The sequence below is a fragment of the Lissotriton vulgaris genome, chromosome 8, assembly GCF_964263255.1.
Source record: "Lissotriton vulgaris chromosome 8, aLisVul1.2, whole genome shotgun sequence".
Lineage (NCBI taxonomy): Eukaryota > Metazoa > Chordata > Amphibia > Caudata > Salamandridae > Lissotriton > Lissotriton vulgaris.
This window is the reverse complement of record NC_141696.1, coordinates 602,735,318-602,756,840: the sequence shown is the minus strand read 5'-3', so window position 1 is coordinate 602,756,840 and position 21,523 is coordinate 602,735,318. Positions and strand designations below refer to the sequence as shown.

The window sequence follows — 21,523 nt, the reverse complement described above, 5'->3', positions numbered from 1 at the left end:
TCCTTCAGCACTTGCTGTAGTGAGCTGTGTCTGCAAGTAGATAGTCGAGCTGCTCCGAACCACTGTGTGTTTGCTAGGGCAAGTGTAGGCATATATACCTTGAAGGTGCCTAGTTTGATGTAAAGTCCGGCATAATAACGGTGTTGGACTTGGCCCTTTTTGCAGGGTCATCCCTCAACTTTTTGCCTTCCTATATTTTTTCTGACCTGTTTTTGGCTATTTTATGACTCTGGGCACTTTACCACTGCTGATCAGTGCTAAAGTGTATATACTCTCCCTATTGTAAAATGTATGTATTAATTGGTGATTCCATGATTGACTATTTGGTTTACCTGTTAGACCCTAGTACAGCGCACTGAGAGTGCCCAGGGTGTGTAAATCTTCGTCTGGAACCCCAATACCTCCGTTTTAGGAAACGATTAAAGACACATCTTTTCCCCTAGCCTTATGCCCTTCCCGTAAACTCAGTCCTCAGTCATGTCTCTAAGGTTCCTCAGCGCTGGGATACTTCCGGGTGACTACGCGCTTTATAAAAATAAATAATAATAATAATAATAATAATAATAAATCCAAATGCTGCTGGTGGGCTTGCAGCACTTGTTGTGCCACCCACAGAAGCGGCCTTGTAAAATGTGTCTAAGGTCTGCCATTGCAGAGCCTGCATGCAGTCTGGTACTGTTATGCTGACTGGGCAATTGCACAAACTTGCCAGTCCCTGAACCTTCCCTTTTCTTCATATCAGACACCCCTATGGTAGACCCAAGGGCAGGGTGCATGGTAAGTATAAGGTAGGACAAGCCCTGATGTGTGTGGCATGTCCTAATAGTTAATTACAGCCATTTTTGTTTTTCGCTATTTCAAGGCTACCTGTTCTCCATGGGCCAGAATGGGCTGTTAGAATTATTACATGTCATCAAAGAAACCCAAGGGAATGGTAGTTCTTTAAAAACTCCATGAGTTCTTGAACAAATCAATATTCAAGCAAGGGGATGTCCCTGACTGCTTAAGCCGGTTTTTCCAAGAAATCGTTGTGGCTTTTTGGAAAGGGTGGAAGTAACCATGCCTGTATTTGGACTGCATGGGCTATGTTTAAATATGGGTATGATTTCTATGCCTATATAAGGACAATGTGAATTAGACCTATATAAGGGCATGAATCAGGAAATTTTGCTCGGATCCTAAAACGCCATACAAGAAAAGTAGCACTGGCCAGTCTGATATAGATAATCCTATGACGACCTTTAAAAACAAAAGGATTAGGCTGGGCACTCCAACATACCTTTATGTGACTTCAGCCTCACATAATCCCTCACTTTATGTTCTGGTGGGGATCAGTTATAAAGTGCCTTTCAAGGTCGAGCACTTTATGGAGGATTGCTTTATAAAGAAAACGGTGTTGCTACAGGCTGAACGCTCCTTTTTGATGCTTCACTCTAAAAAGGATTGAGATGCAGCTTGCATCCCTGTTGTCACAGCAGTATCCTTGCCTGTTTGCTGTTAAAGGGGCCTCCACAGCAAAGAAGCGCATTGTGGAACCTCAGTCCAATTCCCATAGTTAGAACCAGGGCTGTAAGTGGGCCGGGTCTCGCCGGTGCTGAGCACCTGCAGTTTTTAGGTCACGCCTGCGAATGCGCTTGCACATTGCTGGCGAGAGATAGAGGGGCACCAGAAAAACCTACCAAGAGGGCTTTGGAATGCGGATTATGGCCAGTGCATGTGCGTTGGGTGCGCGCTCATCGCCATTTGCGCCCCCCCCCCAAATCAGACTTGAAAGGGAGCTGCTTGCACACCACCATTTGTCTGAGCCTCGGCATCAGACTTTAAAGGCTGCCGCTCCCCTGCCACAGCAATGCAGAGAGCTTGTTAATAATGGATCAGCTGAGTACGCCCATTGTGTACTATGAAATATTGCATGTTGTCTGCTTTTACATGCTTGTATGCCAAGTCTCAGCTCATGTGTGTACACACCGCGTGAATGCCCTGAATGCACTTTTTTCCCAATCTAGTTTGCTACTTAAATGAAACCAAACTAGCATTTACCAGCTCTTCTTGATACGCCATACGTTGACATCGCCATACCTTGACATCACCGATGCTAAAAGCTACACAACTTTTGCTTTAAACACAGTAAGTTTCCTAACATTACAAGCAACATGTTTGGTTTTTTTGACAAATGTTTCAATAACATAGACGCATAGCATGTAAACTAGTTGCTTGCTTATTGCGGTCATGTCATGCCTCTTGGGAAATGTACAGTTAATGCATGTAAAGCTATTATGTCGTACATGCACCTTCGCATCTAGCTGTCTGCTGTTTTCTGCATGTTTGTTACACATTGGAGACGTTCACTCTGAATCCTACAAGGACATCTGCTGGTTTGTTCCGGGGGTTACTAGTTGCTCCCTTCTATATTTTCGTTCGTTTTAATGGCAGCTAGGGTTGCTTTGGATTTACATTGAAGAGATGAGTGGCATTACGCAATATTTTCGGTCTCTTTTTTTTTAGTAATATCCTCACTGTCAATATGTCCCTCTGTCCCCAACATTAACTTTATCTCAGTTGTGTGTGTGTGTTCAACTTACTTCACGTATTACGACACATGTCTTCTTATTTATTAGCATTTGCTGTAATTGCGGTACACGCCAATCAAAATTCAAAGTAAATTGCGTGTGCCGTAGGAAATTAAAACATTCACAATGTTTAGTTGTAATCACAGTGCATGGTTCATTCCATTGCAGCATTCAAGGGTAGGATAGGACTGGGAGCTATGTTTTTTTAATAATGTATCAGCTGAGTACGCCCATTGTGTACTATGAAATATTGCATGCTGTCTGCTTTTACATACTTGTATGCCAAGTCTCAGCTCGTATGTGTGTGTGTGTGTGTGTATACACACCCCGTGCTGGCCCTCACCACATGTAACCTTGTGATTCAGCTGAAAGCAGCTCTCTAATTGAGGTGCCAGCTCATCCACATGTCGTGGTGCTCCCAGGTACATGGCAGTATAATTGAAAACTAGTATTCTCCACGATAACGATTTCACCCATGTCCTTGAGTTGTGCGGTTCCCACTAAGGAACATATGTATTTATTCCAATAAATGTGGATTCTTGCGATTTTGGCTTCTGGGCGACTTCAGTATAAAACCGCTCTCTTCCACATTCCATTAATCGATTCACAACTCTTTTGTGGTGAAGTTTTGTGCATAGCAGAGTGGCTTACATGTTTGGCTGAGTAAAGTTTTTGTGTTATTGTTTGCATACAGAGGACGGCAGGGAGTCCGAAACGGTAGGTCTGTCTTTATTATAACTTTAGATAAGCCATAAATCTTGGAGTGCAATGTCTGTGTGGGAGCGGCGCGCAGGGCTTTGTGCATGGTCTGTGTTTATGATACACAGCACTCCTTCCAACGTTCAAAGCAGGTAGCATGCGCATGCGGCTCTCTTCGGTTCTCTCCCCCGCACCTGGTCCCTCAAGTTTAAAATATTTGGTTCCCCTTTCAGTACCTTTTTGTTATTAGCAGTTCAGGGTGCCTCCCCTCCAGGGCGACCCTGCGCAGCCTGGCAGTGGAGACGGGACTGGCACACGTGACCAGCCTGAGCGTAGTTACTAAAGGGCAAGTGGGTTTCAGTCCCTCAGTTCCACGTTTGAGTACTCCGACTCCCCGCCCCCCCCCATCAGAATTCAAAGGCTTCTGACCTTGTGACCTAAACAATAGGAATTGTTTACAGAAATGTTGTCAGCTGTAAGTCCTCCACTTTCTGATGTGTTACATTTTCTTATTGATTGCAATATTATTGTATACAATATATTTGCTTACTTGAACGTTTGTCTTCGGTCCGATGTTGTTTAAACAGAGTCAGCATGTGCTGTAAATTGGACCCAAGTGAGGCGCGCGTGTTCATACATGAGGATTCTTAACACATTTCTGAAACTAAAAGAAAGTAACAATGTTTCACTGCACTTTTATTTCAGTGAGAGAAGTGCATGTGTTATCAGCCTCCTGTGCAGCAAATCTGATTTACTTCAAGGCTTGTGATTTCAAGTTTCAATCACTGGACTTGTGTCATATATCTGTACACTGTTTATACTTGGCTTCTCCTATCAGAGCAAGTCAGGCGCGAGCCGCCTGTGTTCATTGTAGGAATTTCTTAATCCTTTTCTAGAACGAAGAGTAGTGCAACTTGTGCTTTTTGACGATGCAGGAAACACGCGTATTTCAGTTGCGGACTCGTGACGCAGTTTAAATTTGTTTAAACATTTGTGATGTTCGATGCGTTGAGACTAAGGTTGGCATGCTTATAGTTATTAGCGAAGTTAAAGATAAACTAGCACTTCCAGATACATTCAGTTCGCACTCACTCTCTTCTTCTTCCACAACTTGCTCAGACGGGTGGCTCTTCCATCACACACGCTTGTGCTGACTCTGCCAATTTTAGAATTTATAAAAGCAGGAAGTCTCTCAGTGGTCTTATTAGCAGATGTATGGGAGTTGTACTCTGGTTTCTTCTTGACTTTTTTTCAGGCTGCTCAGGGACACCACCACATCACTCTGGGACACCACCACATCACTCTGGGGCACCACCACATCACTCTGGGGCACCACCACATCACTAAAGGGCACCAACATATCACCACCACATCACTCGGGGGACGCCACCACATCACTCGGGGGACGCCACCACATCACTCGGGGGACGCCACCACATCACTCGGGGGACGCCACCACATCACTCGGGGGACGCCACCACATCACTCGGGGGACGCCACCACATCACTCGGGGGACGCCACCACATCACTCGGGGGACGCCACCACATCACTCGGGGGACGCCACCACATCACTCGGGGGACGCCACCACATCACTCGGGGGACGCCACCACATCACTCGGGGGACGCCACCACATCACTCGGGGGACGCCACCACATCACTCGGGGGACGCCACCACATCACTCGGGGGACGCCACCACATCACTCGGGGGACGCCACCACATCACTCGGGGGACACCACCACATCACTCGGGGGACACCACCACATCACTCGGGGGACACCACCACATCACTCGGGGGACACCACCACATCACTCGGGGGACACCACCACATCACTCGGGGGACACCACCACATCACTCGGGGGACACCACCACATCACTCGGGGGACACCACCACATCACTCGGGGGACACCACCACATCACTCGGCGGACACCACCACATCACTCGGGGGACACCACCACATCACTCGGGGGACACCACCACATCACTCGGGGGACACCACCACATCACTCAGCACCACAACAGCACTGTCCTTGCTTGCTACAAACAAGCATTGCCATAGCCAATAGGACTCGCATTAGGAAAGCGTAAGCTATTGGCTTTGTGAATAACAATGCTATTAATTTTTATATTTTCAAGCCAACAGATATTTAAAAAAGTTGTCATTTACAATACCAATAGCTCACGCTTTCCTAATGCGAGACCTATTGCATTGCAAATGCTTGTTTTAAAGGAGGCCTCAAAATGGGTTTCTTTCGGCTTTGTTTGTGCCTTGGCACAGGCAGTCTGTTTTTTCCGGACTGTAGTGACAGCAGGCACATGGATGTGAGCATGCTCACTGCTCCCTTCTCCCCAGTGGAGAAGTTATGGCACGACATCATGCCAAGTGAGAGTTGTAGGGGAGGAAGTGAAATCATTTAGTAATTTTCCCTCTTGATTTCCCTTCTCTTTTTGAAACTCCGGAGCAGCAACATTGTTGTGGTGTCACCAGGACTTTAAGTTGAAGCTTTTATAATATTCTATACAAGCCATAGTTGCTGCTTATTTATCTTATGCAACTAACAACCATTGACAAAGCCAATAGTCCTGACTTCTTGTAGGTATTATGTTAATTGTTGTATCGTATCTGGATGCAATGACAAATAGTAAAGTCTGGCGGCACACTATGTATGCTAAGCAAAGATTTTTAGCTTGTGTTTTTATGCCACGCCCTTGATTACGTTGGCCATGACCCTTTCAGAGACACCCCCCCAGCTCTTTTAATCCCACTTAAAGCCCAGTTTAGAACATCATGAAATGTTAAGGGATGCTCCACCCTTCGAGCCTCCTGCCTCAGAGTTGTGGGTCTGTTCAAACGTGTGGCTCTGAGCTTCCCTTCAGAGTCCAACAGCTTCAAGGGGGGTACCTCCATCTGAGTATTAAGAATTTCCTGGCTGCGAGGTCTACTCCTACCAGAGTACATATAAACTAACCCCCCGCGATTTGCCCCTGTAAGATTCTCATTGGAGTACCCCTTTACAGGGGAATTGGGGAAGGCGGTGAGACCCAGGCGGAACAACTCCATAATACATTGGACTGGCTTTTGTGGCCCAGGGGTTTTCAATGTGGTTGTGTGGAGGACATTCTATTAACTTGCAGGGTGGATTGGATTGGATTGGATTGGGACCAATCATATTGAAGTTTGGTGTGACATATTTTAGGTCTCCGCTGTGAGAAGTTGGCCCGATATGCAGTGCTCACTATTCTAGTGATCACTATGCATCAGTCCAAACGACCCTTATGGTGATTGGTTGTAAGTCAACCTTAGACCAGCTATCCTAGTAGCGTGGATACGAGCAGTCTTCGGGCTAAACTCTAGAGGGCGTGTTAAGCCAGCTGTTATACCATCACATACCCCTTGAACACCAAGTGAAAGGACACCACACAAGTGTTATGAAAATAAACAGTATATTTATTATAATCACAACAGCCCTGTATTCTTTATGAGGACAGGGTACTAAGCACAGAACAAAACTCTTAGGAAAATACTTCAAGTGCACAATCAATACAAGTGCCCGAGGGCACGGAAAGTTTAGTGGTCTCGGGCGGACCCGATAAGGCAAGTCGGAAGCGATAGGGACTCGGGACCCTTAAGTAAGGAGGCTATGCAGGCACCGAAATGCCGAAGTTACATAGCCCCAAGGGCTGCGGCTGCACAAGTCTTTACAGGCGTCGGGAGTCTTCGCTGACGGGCCAGGAGCCGGAAGGAAGGAGTTGCTGGCCGGCGACCAGTGGAAATAGTTCGTAGAGATCCAAGCCTGGATCAGAGCTAGATGACACCTGAAAGCAGAGGGGACCAAGTTCGTACTACTAGCCAGTAGTCAGAGGGTACCAGGAGGGCACCGGATGATCGTCACCTCGACTAGGTGAGTGGGCGACGCTAGGCTCTGCAGTCTCACGGACCAGGAGGCGTTGTCGGCGACCAGGATGGAGGTGCGAGCTGTCCCACGAAGATTGATGCTGTCGGCGTTGCTGGGCCCAGGATTGGGGCAACAAGCCTTGGCAAATTTCAGGGCCACGCGGTGGGCCTAAAATGGCGTCTTGAGTGGACCAGGAGGGTCCGGGATGCTCCTCTCGCAGAAGGGAGCAAAGCCAGTCTGGAACAACCAGACCAGCAGCGTTGGTTGTCGGGTGTCGTCAAGAAGGGCACAAGCCAGCGGCTAGTGACCAGACAACGTGCTGAACAACAAAGAGCAGAAGGGCCCCACGCAGATCGTGGAGATGCTGGGAGGCTGCTCTTCGGTGCTGGAGCTGCTCGGGGTCGGGGCTTCTCGGACCCCAGAGCACTCACCAGAGGATTCCTTCGGTGGTCGTGCTGGTTAAGAAATCGTGCAGGTCTTGATGATGGCCGGTCCCTCGAGGTCTTGTCGCACCCACGGATCTCAGCTGAGCTGACGATGTGGGTAGAGGTCAGAGGTGCCAGGGAAGCCGGTTCTCGTCGAGCTGGGCAGTCGGATTCCTGAGGAAGGACTTGCAGCAAACCGCAGAGTTCTTAGATGGTGCCTGCGGACGCAGGGTGACTACTCCTTAGCCACAAGGGAGAAATCTTAAGAAGAGTCTCGAAGTCCTTTCGTAGAAAGTATTCTTGATTCAAAGATCTAATTTGGAAGGGTCCCCGCTCCTGCCTTTATCCTAAAGAAAGGGGTGGGTACGTGACTAGGTCCTGCCCTAGGGGTGGGACCAGGAAGGGGGGTAGTTACACCCCTCTCCCATGCCGGACTTTCCCCAGGTCAGGGGCTGCGCGCCCCTGGAACTGGTTCTAGCCGGCAGATGCGTAGTGAGCACCAGGGTGCCACTCCACAGTCACCTTCTTGTAAAGCCCTGCCTACCCAGGATACACAAAACCCTGTCTGGGATGGTGCGAACACCGCCCCGGACAGGAAACTCTTTGTCCAAGCTCTCCTCGCTGGAAGGACTCCCAGCAGCAGGAGGTCAGACTCGTGTCTGTGGTGGCAGCATCCATTTTGTGGAGCTGAGGCTTCAGTTAACTTTAACCGGGGTTCACAGTTACGTACATGTCGTGTCCCTCTAGAAGGGCAGAATGCTAACCTCGTCTCCGGCATTGGTGAGGGGTCAGCATCCCGATTCGTATGACACCTTACTCGACATGTCTTGATAACGCGATACCGAAGTTACCAATATGGTACGCGTTATCATGGAACAGCCATTGGGTCTTGGTTCCGCAAGCTGCAACCGGGCTCGGCTCGTGCCAGAGCCCAATTCACACGATTCCACGCACTCTGCCTTCAGGATTGTCAAGGCCTGCCATAGGAGTGACTGATAGGAATGCGGGTGTCCATTTTAGGGTTAGATATAGGCATACTATACCTAAAGCAACGGGCGAGTACACCATGTTGCCCCAGCTGTCGCACAGCCAGTTGTGTCAGATTTAGATGGCCATCCAGGGGTGGCATAATACATGCTTCAGCCCCTGGTAGGCCCTGGGTACACCGATGCCCTGAGTTACAGGGTCTGACAAGGTGGCCCAGTTCCAATTGGGTAATGCACCTAAGGTACACGGAATCCATTTTAGAGAGAGAGCAGTAGGCCTGGGGTCCTGATTGGCAGGGCCCCAGGTCAACTAAGTCGGAAAACCAGCAAAACACCAGGCAAAAAGTCGGGGGTAGCCATAGTCGGGTATCTACCTTCCTACACATATTTTAGGTCTCCGCAACTGGTTCAAAGACTACTCCGGAATCTGAGCAAAGGTGTCACCTCTTGAGTGGGCAACAATGGTAACCAGTAGCAAAATGTTCTGGGATGCAGTAAATATCCAAGGGATGCTCTGCCAAACCCTATTTTGGCCTGCAACATATCTGGCTTGGATAAAACACTTTGATTCTATTTCTTATATAGTGAAAGACAATTCACAGAAAGATTTACTTCAGCCCCTTTGGGTAACCCACCTCCCCTTGATACCTCTTTATCAGAGGTGGAGAAAGCGATAAGACACCCAAGCGGTAAAGTCCCAATGCCAGATTGGGTCACTCATGGACCTCTTCAAATGTAACATTCAGCTTTGGGGGTCCCTTTGTTACCAATTTAACATTTCCCAAGTAACATGAGCCCTAACTCTTATACACTTTGATCAGTGTCCATTTTCAAAAAGGGCGAACTGAATTAAACCAAATGTTCACGCCTGATTATCCTATTGATGTTGCAGTAAAGATCATTCGGTGACTCCCCTCAATTGCCTGAGATCCTGGACACATTTATATATGGCTTTTGTCTTGGGCTAGGTACAGTGCCTGAACTTGCACTTCATCCTATGTAAATACATGAACACCAGACACAGCCCACTGTACCTAGCCTTTATGCATTGATCTACTGACTTTGAGCATGTAAACAGAACCAAGCTTTGGTTGATACAGTTGGATTAGGGTGTTAAAATCACCTTGGTGCATTTCTTCTATACCATGCATGAGAATTTAGAAGTAAAGGTGTACTCCAGTTCAGCTGGAGAAATTTCTGATACATTTCTTAGTCAATGGAGTGCGCCAGAGGTGTATTTTGGCTCCTGTTTGTTATAAATGTATATTAATAATTTGAGTTCTCACCTAGCGGTAGCCACTGGCAACTTACCCAAAACTGTTAACTCTCTGGTCCCGGCGCTACCTTATGCAGACAACACTGTTTTAATGAGCAGGTTCTTGAGAGCCTTGCACTTCTTAGTGGAGTATTGCTTTTTTTTTATGGGCAGCTTAGATCAAGAAACCAACGTTGGGAAATCCCATATTGTGGTGTGTGTGGCCCTGGTAAGAGGCATATTGTGACCTTGTCAGTAATTGGATGTTCCTGAGCTGCGTGAGCAATTTCCACTATCTTGGAGTCCCTTTTGACTCTGCTCAAGGCAGCCAATATCTCCTATATGCACCGAATTAGGGTGGCTGGTGCTAGTCTTAATTATTCCCCCCACCACCCAAGACCTCACACAGAGTAGTCCACCTCTTGTGTAAAAATATACAACTAGAAGTGTCTCAGTGGCTTTGTATAGAGCTGGGATTGGGATATCCATACGTCACCCCTACAAGTAGAGGAGGGGAAAAAGACATTTGCTGGCATCTTATTAATCTTTCACTTACTAGCCCTCATTTTATCTTTCATACAGAGCCAAACCTCCCAAATTTTTGATAAATCAAGGCTGGCTCTGCTGAAACTCTGGATTAGGTGGTTCAATAGGAAGGCAAGCTGTAACATGGAGGTTATTGACTCTGCCCTAGATAGAGGCCTCTCTATCCCTTGGTTGAAATGGTGTTGGGTCCTTTCATGAACTTGGTGCATGTGAGGTTGTTTGTTTACACCACACAGGACACTTTCACCAACTCCTATAAAATTGGTTAAATCGGCTTCCTTGGATCACTATCTTATCCAAAGATTGGACTTGGTATACAGTAAAGGTTCCTCCAGAGAGATCTTGTTTCCCTGAAATTACCTAGGTGGGGGAGATCGCTTCTTCCACTTTAGGGTCGGCCCTCTGTTATTACTCAAAAAAACCGCACTGGCCAACTTTCTGAAAGCAAGGAGAAATCATTTACTGAGGAGTAAGACTTAATCTGAACTGGCGTTCGCTGGTGGGGTCTACCAGCGTTTGTTCTTTTAGGACGGCACTTATTTAACCTCCTCCACTAATGACTGCAAGGCAAGAGAGGAACACATTGGAAAGGATGAACAAAAAGGGGGGGATGCGGAAAGGTAACGCGGAACTGACAAGAGTAAGTGGCGTATGGCAGTGGATTAAAGAGATTGGAGGTGCTGTGACTCCAAAGACAGTAAAAAAAGGGGGGTTTCCTTTCTGTGTTATTTGACTTTTGAGGTCTGACCTTCAGGCCTAGATACTAATTTAACTTTCATATTCAAATATGACACGGATTATTATATCTGCACACGACTAAGGTATTTTTTATCTCTCAGTTTATTTTGTTATTATTTTAAAAACAATGGAATTCATTTATTTCATAACATTTTCAAGTAATCCTGCCCAAATTGACTGTCTAATACACTTGATTATCCCTATACTTATATTTCAATCAAATTGCAATAAATCAGTACACAAAATTTTTTAAATTTCATAGCATTATGACAACAAATATAAAATGTTTTATATAAAAAAACAGAAGAAAGTCCTTTGTCGACGCGTTTCGGTGTATAGAAGCTGTTGTAACACCTTCTTCAGGACAGACTTGGAATTAAAAACCAAACTGCTTCTTTCTAAAATTTAAGTACATACAGTTAGTGTCATATATTCTAATGAGAGCTAAAAGCATTAACCTAGTGTGCATGGTTACCCACGTGACATATTATTCAAAGTGTTCTTACTTTCTTATAAAGGATCTTGATATGTTTTAAGATTCCACACCCTTGAAAATTACGGTCAAGAGTTCCTCTTCATAAGTAGTTGTACTGTTAGGTGTATTTCTTAATATCTCTAAGGAGAGAAAATCCACCAATTGGAGATATGTCTCAGATGGATTTAGAGCCTCTAATATGGGCTGTGGCGTTGTTACTTACTTAACACAGAGAGAGGTATGTCTGTTGTGTCAGGGTCGAGTCTTTTTACTTTCGATTCGGGTCCAGGTCCCTTCTGATTATTTTCTTGGGTCTAGTCCTAAAAGAGAACATCTGTATCGGTATGGACGTATGTTCTTTTAAATTGTGTCTCTAAAGCAGACCTCGGCCTTCGCAAAACATACCTCAGGATTATGTATCCATTCTCGGGTAATTCTTGAAACGGATTCTTTTCTCGTTTTCAGGGTTTTTCTTCACTTTAGACCCTTGATGTGGAAGCCGTGATTCTTCTTTTTGATTGACCTGAATTAAAAGATTTAAATTATTACGCTTTAAAACCTTCTCTTACTTAGCAATCTATATTCCTTAATTTTAACTTTAACATTTGGGGCAGAAAATGCTCAATTTCATTAAGTTCTTTATATTCACGAGCATTGTCCGATATGATGAGTGCTAAGCCTATATTCGCGCAATAGTTTAAACACTTCTATAACTGTTTTAAGTTTGCTAGTGCCGCCGTTATCACTAATAGTTAAAGCGCTGTTAGCCTAATGCCCACAAATTCACTCGCTGTCTGTTACTCAGCGGTTTGGTTTTAAACCTGTTTCCCTTATCCCCGATAAACCGAGCCGGTTTTGAGTTTCGGGAGCCCTCGCTTATGGCAGAAATAACGTCCCGTTATTAATTTTTGTCTGGTATCTGTGACACATTATGTGTTGTCACAGCTTACTGTGCCCCTCCATATGGTCCCAGACTCCTTACCTTGATCAACGCGAACTCTAGCGATCGACACGTCCTCTCTCCCGGCTATATGATGAGATATATCTTTAAAGTATGCCCATATACCCTTGTTACTGTTATGAAAAGACCCAGAAAATACTTAGGTCAATTAGAGAATGAAAATGACTGTAAAGAACAAGATGTAGTATGACTTATGTTTATGTTGATAGGCGAAAGGACACCATTTGAATGATTAAAAAAATTTACCTAGTCCACTTATCAGCTTATCATTAGGAAGAGGGAAGAAGTGAGAATTCTTGCAACAAACACTACTAATCATTGTAAATTATGGAAATGTCATTAAGAGTTATGGTATAGGTCATAAGTGTCTAGACAAAAACGAGAGAAAACTACTTATGAACAAATAGTTCATCTTTGTAAACCTGTACCATATATAGTTTTATGTAAATTACAATGCATGCTGACCAGCACCTATAACTACTATGGAATCTAGGGGTTATCTCTGTATACAATTTGAGATCACTATAGCATCCAATTATAATGGAAAAGAATGTGAACATTGTTTAACGATGGCAGTTGCTACAGAAGTATAGAGAAATTGCTTTACAATTGAAAACAGATAGATAGAAGTGCCAAATCAGAAAAAGCCAAATGTAACATGTGTTACGATAAATGAATGAAACTGTATGAACATGTACACGTATTTATCAATGGATAAGAAATGATAATAACTTTTCTGAAATGTTAAAAATATGATGGTACTGAGGAAGAGTGCATTACATGAAACACATTTCAATACACAAATTTGGTGTGTGATTAGAAGTTTATATAAATGAATTGATAACTTCTTTAATATTCGTGAATGGAATAATCTATAAACACACTGTCTATTCCGTTTTAGATGTTCTTCCGGAACGATTTTGTAGTTCGGCGTATGTAAACAAACTACCAAAATGGGGTACAAATACAGAAAACTAAAGGCATATAGCAGTCAGGCAATGTATACGGAAGGGTATACTAGTTAAACTAACCCTTTTCGGTCACCTTTGTGAGCATAGAACAGTTCGACACGTAAATTCAAAGAATAATTAACCCTATTCTTTGAGATATCAAGCTAAAGACATCGACAAGTTTAGTCTACAAAAATCGATGCATAAAAACTACCAAAATGGTGGCAAGCGATGGGACTTCCGGTGACAAACTACGCACAAGTGTAATTTATCAGCCAATTAAAAAAATTTAGTGGATTATATAAACCAAGACTCAGGCGTATTCTCTCATCGTATAGCTGGGAGAGGACGTGTTGATTGCTAGAGTTCGCGTTGATCAAGGTAAGGAGTCTGGGACCATATGGAGGGGCATAGTAAGCCGTGACAACACCTAATGTGTCACAGATACCAAACAAAAATTTGTAACGGGACGTTATTTCTGCCATAAGCGAGGGCTCCCGAAACTCAAACCCGGCTCGGTTTATCGGTGATAAGGGAAACAGGTTTAAAACCAAACTGCTGAGTAACCGAGACAGCGAGTGAATTCGTGGGCATTAGGCTCACAGCGCTTTCACTATTAGTGATAACGGCGGCACTAGCAAACTTAAAACAGAGTTATAGAAGTCTTTAAACTATTGCGCGAATATATGCTTAGCACTCATCATATCGGACAATGCTCGTGAATATAAAGAAGAGACCACAACGCAGCCGCCGCCACCGCCGAGAGTCAGTTTCACTTACCTCTCAGGCCACTGAGGAAGGCAGAGGACATAGCCCACATCGCCGCCACCGCCAAGAGTCAAGGAAAACCGGACACCGCGCCGCCGCTCCGGGAGACTGCAAATCCCGGCAGGCAATGCGGCGGCGCGTCAGAGTGACGCGGCAGCGCCCTGTGAGCGCAAACCAAGATGCACAAAAGGAGGAGCACCCCGGCAGAGCGGGGGAGACCACAACGCGCCGCCGCCACCGCCGAGAGTCAGTTTCACTTACCTCTCAGGCCACTGAGGAAGGCAGAGGACATAGCCCACATCGCCGCCACCGCCAAGAGTCAAGGAAAACCGGACACCGCGCCGCCGCTCCGGGAGACTGCAAATCCCGGCAGGCAACGCGGCGGCGCGTCAGAGTGACGCGGCAGCGCCCTGTGAGCGCAAACCAAGACGCACAAAAGGAGGAGCACCCCCGCGTCGCGGGACGCCCGGGGCAAAGGGCGGGCCCTCTACGGCCCTCATCGGCACAAGTCGGCTAGGCTAGGCCACCCCTCTAATTTTACATCCTTGTGCACCAGGAAACCATCGTGTGAGTGATCATATCAAGCAGTGGCGTTCCAGACGTTGAATGTCCGCCTTCTTTGCGCACAGGCTATCCAGACGGGGGTCGGTAAGCAGGCCATACAGCTTCTATCGAATCGCCCAGGAGCCTGGCTTAGGAAGGGGGTCCACGTGAAACGCCATTACACTGACGAATGTGGACAGGAGTCAACTTGATATCTGCACAAGCTTGAAGTAAGACTTTTTTTGTTCTTATCTTGGGAGTGACATTTTGTCAATTATCTGCACAGTGGGTATAAGACTTTCATACACCTTGCAAAATTATGCGCAAAAAAAATACACATACGGCACTCGAAGTACCAAAGAACACCATGGAAAATTACCTTGTCCAAGTGGTTAGCAAAATAAACAGCGAACGAAGACAATCGTTAGGTCTGTCCCAGTCCCCTATTCTTCCTCCTATGAGCCCACCCACTTCCTCGCAAATTAATGAGTCACTGCTGCTAGACTCTAACAACGATTTACATGCACCAGCCTCCCCAGTCACTATCAACACTGATGTTAGTACAGTGAATGTGGGGGACACTGAACAACATGCGGTAATTGACTCAGATGCACAGCTAGTCATTGAGGATGAAGAAAACAATGATAAAGAAGATACGGAGGATGATCCACCGGCCAAGCAGTCCTCAAGGGCAGTCAGAGCCAGTCGTAGATTGCAAAGCAAACGTGGGGGGGGCACGTTCTGGAAAAAACAAGACTATATCACCACTAAAGGACAAAAATATTTGCCAGATCAAGGAGGTTAATAATTTGAGGGACTTTTTGGACGAGGACCTAATGTCGAAAATAGCGGAGCTGTTAGAAATAAAAATACAGACAATTGTTAAGCCACTTATTAGCAAGATTGACAAACTTTCTGCAGAGATAAAGAAACTTGGAAGTACTCAATGTTTTAGTAGATGCAATAGGTAATGCCTTAAGTAATGTCAATAAAGGCAATGATCCCCCAGGGAATGATAGTGAATCCAGGGTAACATCAGATGTCATTCCTCCAGGGGTAACCCCTGTAGAAGACCCACAAACTTCTAGTCAAAATATTAATAACCTGCCATTAGATGCCCCAACTGTCCGACAAATTGATTCAACACACGCTACAGTGCCCACTAGTCTGGATGAAAACCAGACACAATTTGTAGTTGAAGCTGCACCGTTAGTGCTAGTGTTAGCCAATACACCAACCCTATTACCGGACCAAACTGAGTCAGCCTCATCACTTAAAAGTAAGGCATTATATTGGCTTTCAAATAATATGAAGCTAGCACAGGGGGGTGAACAGAGGTTAGCTGATGAAATCAAAACAGCAAGGAGGGTAGGTTGGATAGGAAAAAACAAAAAAAATGGAAGGGCGACTGTGTGATATTAAATTTCTCGACCGCAGCTGCTCTTCCTGATATTTTGCAAAATATCCTTCCACCACAAAAAAGAAGTAGCTCTATAATCCCTCTCACATTAGAATTTTTCTACACTGATTCACAAAAAGCCAATAACCAAAAACCCCGGAAGCCTGTTTGGCCAATGCGAGATCATGGTTGGGGAGGGGGTTCATCAGCTCCTGACATGAATTACGCTCCTCAAAGTAGGGCAGGCCCATGGCTACCATACCACCACAATATTTTCCCAAACATTACCCCAGGGCAAAATTGGAATCAAATGGGCAGACGAGGGCCTGGTATTATAACTAATAACTGTGGGCCTACAGGAAATGCTAAATATAATGGAGGATGGCCAGGCATGCAGCAGAATGTACTGTATCCTAATACCCCAGCACCCATAGGTAATACTGATTTTAACGGAGGATGGTTGGGCCCTTTTCAGAACCCACCCCTTCCCATTACCCCTGCACCTAGATGGAATGCCCCCACAAATGGTTGGGGCTTTGGGGTTCCATCCTATAACTTGGGAGTTAGCACGTCGAATAGGTTTGCAGCTCTAGCTGGTTTAGCTGACTGCGACTGACTTGAGGGTAGGGCCCTGACAACGCCAAGCAGCATCAACCACACATACCCTAGTTCATGTCTTGAAACCAATTCAAAGCATATTGCACCTAATATAATCTTGCAACAGCCACTACATCTTGTTGAAACAACAACACAACAACTGCTCCCAGAGATACCTAGGGCAACTCCACCTTGCCAGGTAACAGAAACAGAAGGGGCTTTAGGAAGCATAAAAATCATCTGCTGGAATATTGCAGGTCTGAAAAAAAACCTTTTAGACCCATCCTGGCATGACTACATCTCAGGTGGGGATATCATCATGTTCCAGGAGACATGGGGGCTCAAACTACTATAAGGTGAATTATAAATCTTTTTTTATACCCGCAGTAAACACAAACGGGGGGAGACCCTCTGGCGGACTAACAATTTGGGTGAAAATCACAGGTGGCCTATCCATTAAGCAAATTGACATTAATAATCCCGACATTTTATTGCTCGAGTTAAAAGACACAAAGGGTCGCTGCACTTACGTGATCAATGTTTACAATAGACCTCATCGATCATGTAAAGAATCAATTATTGTAACCCAGCTGAGCAACCTTGTGGCGGGATTTGATCAAAATGCACAAATGATTATAGGCGGTGATTTTAACAGAGGCTTTGAACCCATAATAGGATTGGAAGACATCCATAAGGATGAGGATATGGTAAACAACATTCCCTTAGTAGATACAAAGTACAAAGCACCCTGCTCAGTGAGCGCCTTACAAATACTGAACTTGACATTAGAATTAGGCTTACGTGCATGTAATGGGCGGTTGCCCTCAGACTGCCCCAGTAGACCGACGTTTATTAGAGGGGCACACTCTAGCCACTTAGATTATTTATTAGTCTCTCTGAATTTGTGGCCTATGACTATCGATCTACTGGTAGACGATCGCACAGAAAGCGACCACTATCCTCTGATTTTATCTGTCAAAACCCAGACTTTTAAAACCCCTGATAAAAGCGCTAATAGTACAATGTCCTTGCCACAAGATCCTCTAGTGGCAAACAATCGCAGATCCCTGAAATGGCCAATAGTACTAGACAATTCCAAAATCATTAGCAAAATTTATAATGTTTTTGTGAATCATATGTCCTCTCTCTTAGGTAATAGCACGGTCACTAAAAATCTTAGTTTGATAGAATCCCATGAACATTTAACTAACCAACTTGGCGGGATCCTGACCAGGGCAATAAAAAGACCACACAATGACCAAAAGAACAAACAAACTGGGGCTACCTGGTACAACCAGGACTGCCGGAAAGCCAAGACAGATTTAATTATAGCAGTCAGGGGGGGTTCAACGGACATCGTAAGAACTAAGAGAGCACAGTACAAAAGAATTTTATCAAAGGCCAAGAAGGAATGGGACGAAAGGGTTTGGTCCGATTTACTGGATGCATGCAAATGCAAAGATCAGACCACTTTTTGGAGCCTCATTGCTAGAGGCACGAGGGGAGTGACAGAATGTAAAGATACATTTTTAGAGGAAAATATATGGGTCGAGCACTTCACTATGCTATATTCTTGTACAAGCTCAGGTGAAAGTGGAGGATGGGATAGTTTGCAGGCCCCCTTGGTAGCGCATGATGTGCCTCTTGTATTCTCTTTAACAGAAACTATCTCTGCAATTAAGGCCGTTAAGTCAGGGAAAGCACCAGGCCCTGACAGAATACCAGGTGATCTTTGGAAACACGAAAACTACATCTGGGCCCCTTACATCAATTTATTATCCAACGAAATCGCTCAAGGAGCTGCTATTCCAGAAACTTGGAAGGGGGCAGAGATTGTGGCTCTGTTCAAGAAGGGTGATAGGTCAAATCCTTCGCATTACCGACCTATCAGCCTTATTGACGTGTTACAAAAAATCTTTGCACGACAGGTTCTTGGTCGGCTTACCTCCTGGATTGAAGAGCACTCTATTTTTACAAAATATCAGGCAGGTTTTAGATGTAAGATAAGTACTATTGACCAGGTTTTTAGATTTTTATGTTTAGTCTGGAAATATACCATTATAAGGAGTTCCCATATATACGTGGCTTTTGTTGACTTGAAGGCAGCTTTTGATATGGTTCCTAGGGCAGCCCTATGGAAGACATTAAATAAAATGGGTGTCCCTGGAAATATCCTTCAAATTTTAATTAGACTCCATGAGAACAATTATGCACGTGTAAGATGGGGACCGAATGGAGAAGTCACTGAGAAAATAAAGATAGCAAAAGGGGTAAGGCAAGGGTGCGTAATGGCACCTACCTTATTTTCTCTATATGTCAATGACATCCCTGATACTCTTTTGGGCTGCGAGCATGACTCTCCCAAATTGAGTGGGCAAGCCGTTCCGGCACTATTATTCGCAGACGACACAATTTTAATCTCTCAGACACCTAGGGGGCTCCAACCTTTTAAATACATTCAGTTTGTATTGTCATGATAAAGAATTAGAAATTAATTCCTCAAAAACTAAAATCATGACAATCAACCCCCACAAAGGTTTTAATAAGGTTTTTAAAATAAACAACAAACCTATTGAAGAAGTCTCTAATTTTAAATACCTGGGCGTTATTTTAGACAGTGACGTCACATGGAAAACGCAATTGGAGAATTCTAAACTAAGGCTAACCCAAAATCAGGCACCAATCCTAAGGAAACACAAGAATAGCCATTACAAAGCGGTCTCACCGGCTATTGAATTATCCAAATATAAAGTGCAATCTTCCTCACTTTATGGTGCGGACCTTTGGGCTTATGCTTTAAAGGATACCTTCCGAGTGAGAGAAAATTCCTTTATTAGGCAACTTCTAGGGATACCTGGGTCAACTCCAATGACGCCCATATTATGGGACCTTAATTTTAGGCGTACTGATGATTATGCTTCTCTTCGCCCGCTACTCTATTGGGTCCGTCTATGGTCCACGGAGGAGCTGGCTGTTTATAGAGAAGCTTTGCAAGAGATATTGGCAATAAAGAACATCACGCCTTTGCCATGGCTAGAGTACGTCAAAAAATGGTTCGAAAAATTAGGGTTAAGCAATTTCTGGTTTGACCCCGATTCCCTCACAAGTAGTTCAAAGCACATCTTGAAGCAAAGGTACTGGGACTATATTAGAGACTCAGTGCTTGCAAATCCCAGAACAGGGACTCTAACTTCAAAAAATTTTGAAATTAAAATGAACATGCAATTAGAGCCCTTTATGGACGAAATCCACCCTCCATTGGCTAAAAGCCTATACCTAAAATTCCGCTATGGCATTTTACCATTAAAAGATATAACAACTGGCTGGAATTGTAATAAGGGATTGACTGGGGTTGCGGGCTCTAACATATGTGAGTCATGCGAAATGGGGGTGAAAGAAGATGAGTCCCATGTTTTATTTATATGCCCAGCATACCTTAAAGCAAGGAAAAAATGGCTCAAGCCGATTTGTAATAGGCTAGGCCTTAGACAAACCAAGGTTGGTCTAAGAATATTTAAAGGTGATACTGCACAACCGATTGTGTTTAGCCTAAGTCGTTTTTTCCTATGTGTTGCCTTGATTAGGAAAAAGAAAAATCAGAGAATTTAAATATAAAGGGGCTATGTTATTGATTGTCTGTTAGTATAATGCTGCCTGTCTTATTGTTATGGTGTATATCACTTTTTAAACATAACAGATATTTAATTTATTATTTTATTTCTGTGTATAATTAGTTAGTGCTCCATATAGAAAGGGGACCGACCAGGAACTAGTGGATGACTTTTGCGTATTTTGCACAAACAAGATGTGGTGGTAAATTTTTACCCACTGCTGCTACTTACTATGTATTATAATGATGTATTGTGATTTTTTATGTATTGTATCTTACAAGGTTTTTTAAACCGAATAAAGATTGAAATGAATCGAATATAAAGAACTTAATAAAATTGAGCATTTTCGGCCCCAAATGTTAAAGTTAAAATTAAGGAATATAGATTGCTAAGTAAGAGAAGGTTTTAAAGCGTAATCATTTAAAATCTTTAAATTCAGGTCAATCAAAAAGAAGAATCACAGCTTCCACATTAAGGGTCTAAAGTGAAGAAAAACCCTGAAAACGAGAAAAGAATCTGTTTCAAGAATTACCTGAGAATGGATACATAATCCTGAGGTATGTTTTGCCGAGGTCTGCTTTAGAGACACATTTAAAAAAACATACGGCCATACCGATACAGATGTTCTCTTTTAGGACTAGACCCAAGAAAATAATCAGAAGGGACCTAGACCAGAATCGAAAGTAAAAAGACTCGACCCTGACACAACAGACATACCTCTCTCCGCGTTAAGTAAGTAACAACACCACAACCCATATTAGAGGCTCTAAATCCATCTGAGACATATCTCTAATTGGTGGATTTTCTCTCCTTATAAATATTAAGAAATACACCTAACAGTACAACTACTTATGAAGAGGAACTGTTGACCGTAATTTTCAAGGGTGTGGAATCTTAAAACATATCAAGATCCTTTATAAGAAAGTAAGAACACTTTGAATAATATGTCACGTGGGTAACCATGCACACTAGGTTAATGCATTTAGCTCTCATTAGAATATATGACACTAACTGTATGTATTTAATTTTAGAATGAAGAAGTTTGGTTTTTAATTCCAAGTCTGTCCTGAAGAAGGTGTTACAACAGCTTCTATACA

General features: G+C 44.2%; 1 protein-coding gene across 1 annotated transcript in view; it reads left to right on the top strand.

Moving 5' to 3' along the window:
• Positions 1-21,158, top strand: part of LOC147697788 (late histone H2A.1-like) — a 37,559-nt gene extending 16,401 nt beyond the window's left edge. Inside the window, exons 3-4 of the transcript XR_015299160.1 lie at positions 20,866-20,983; positions 21,062-21,158. The gene's annotated coding sequence lies outside the window, so the exon portion shown is untranslated. The remainder of the gene's footprint in view (positions 1-20,865; positions 20,984-21,061) is intronic.
• Positions 21,159-21,523: the final 365 nt, after the last annotated feature.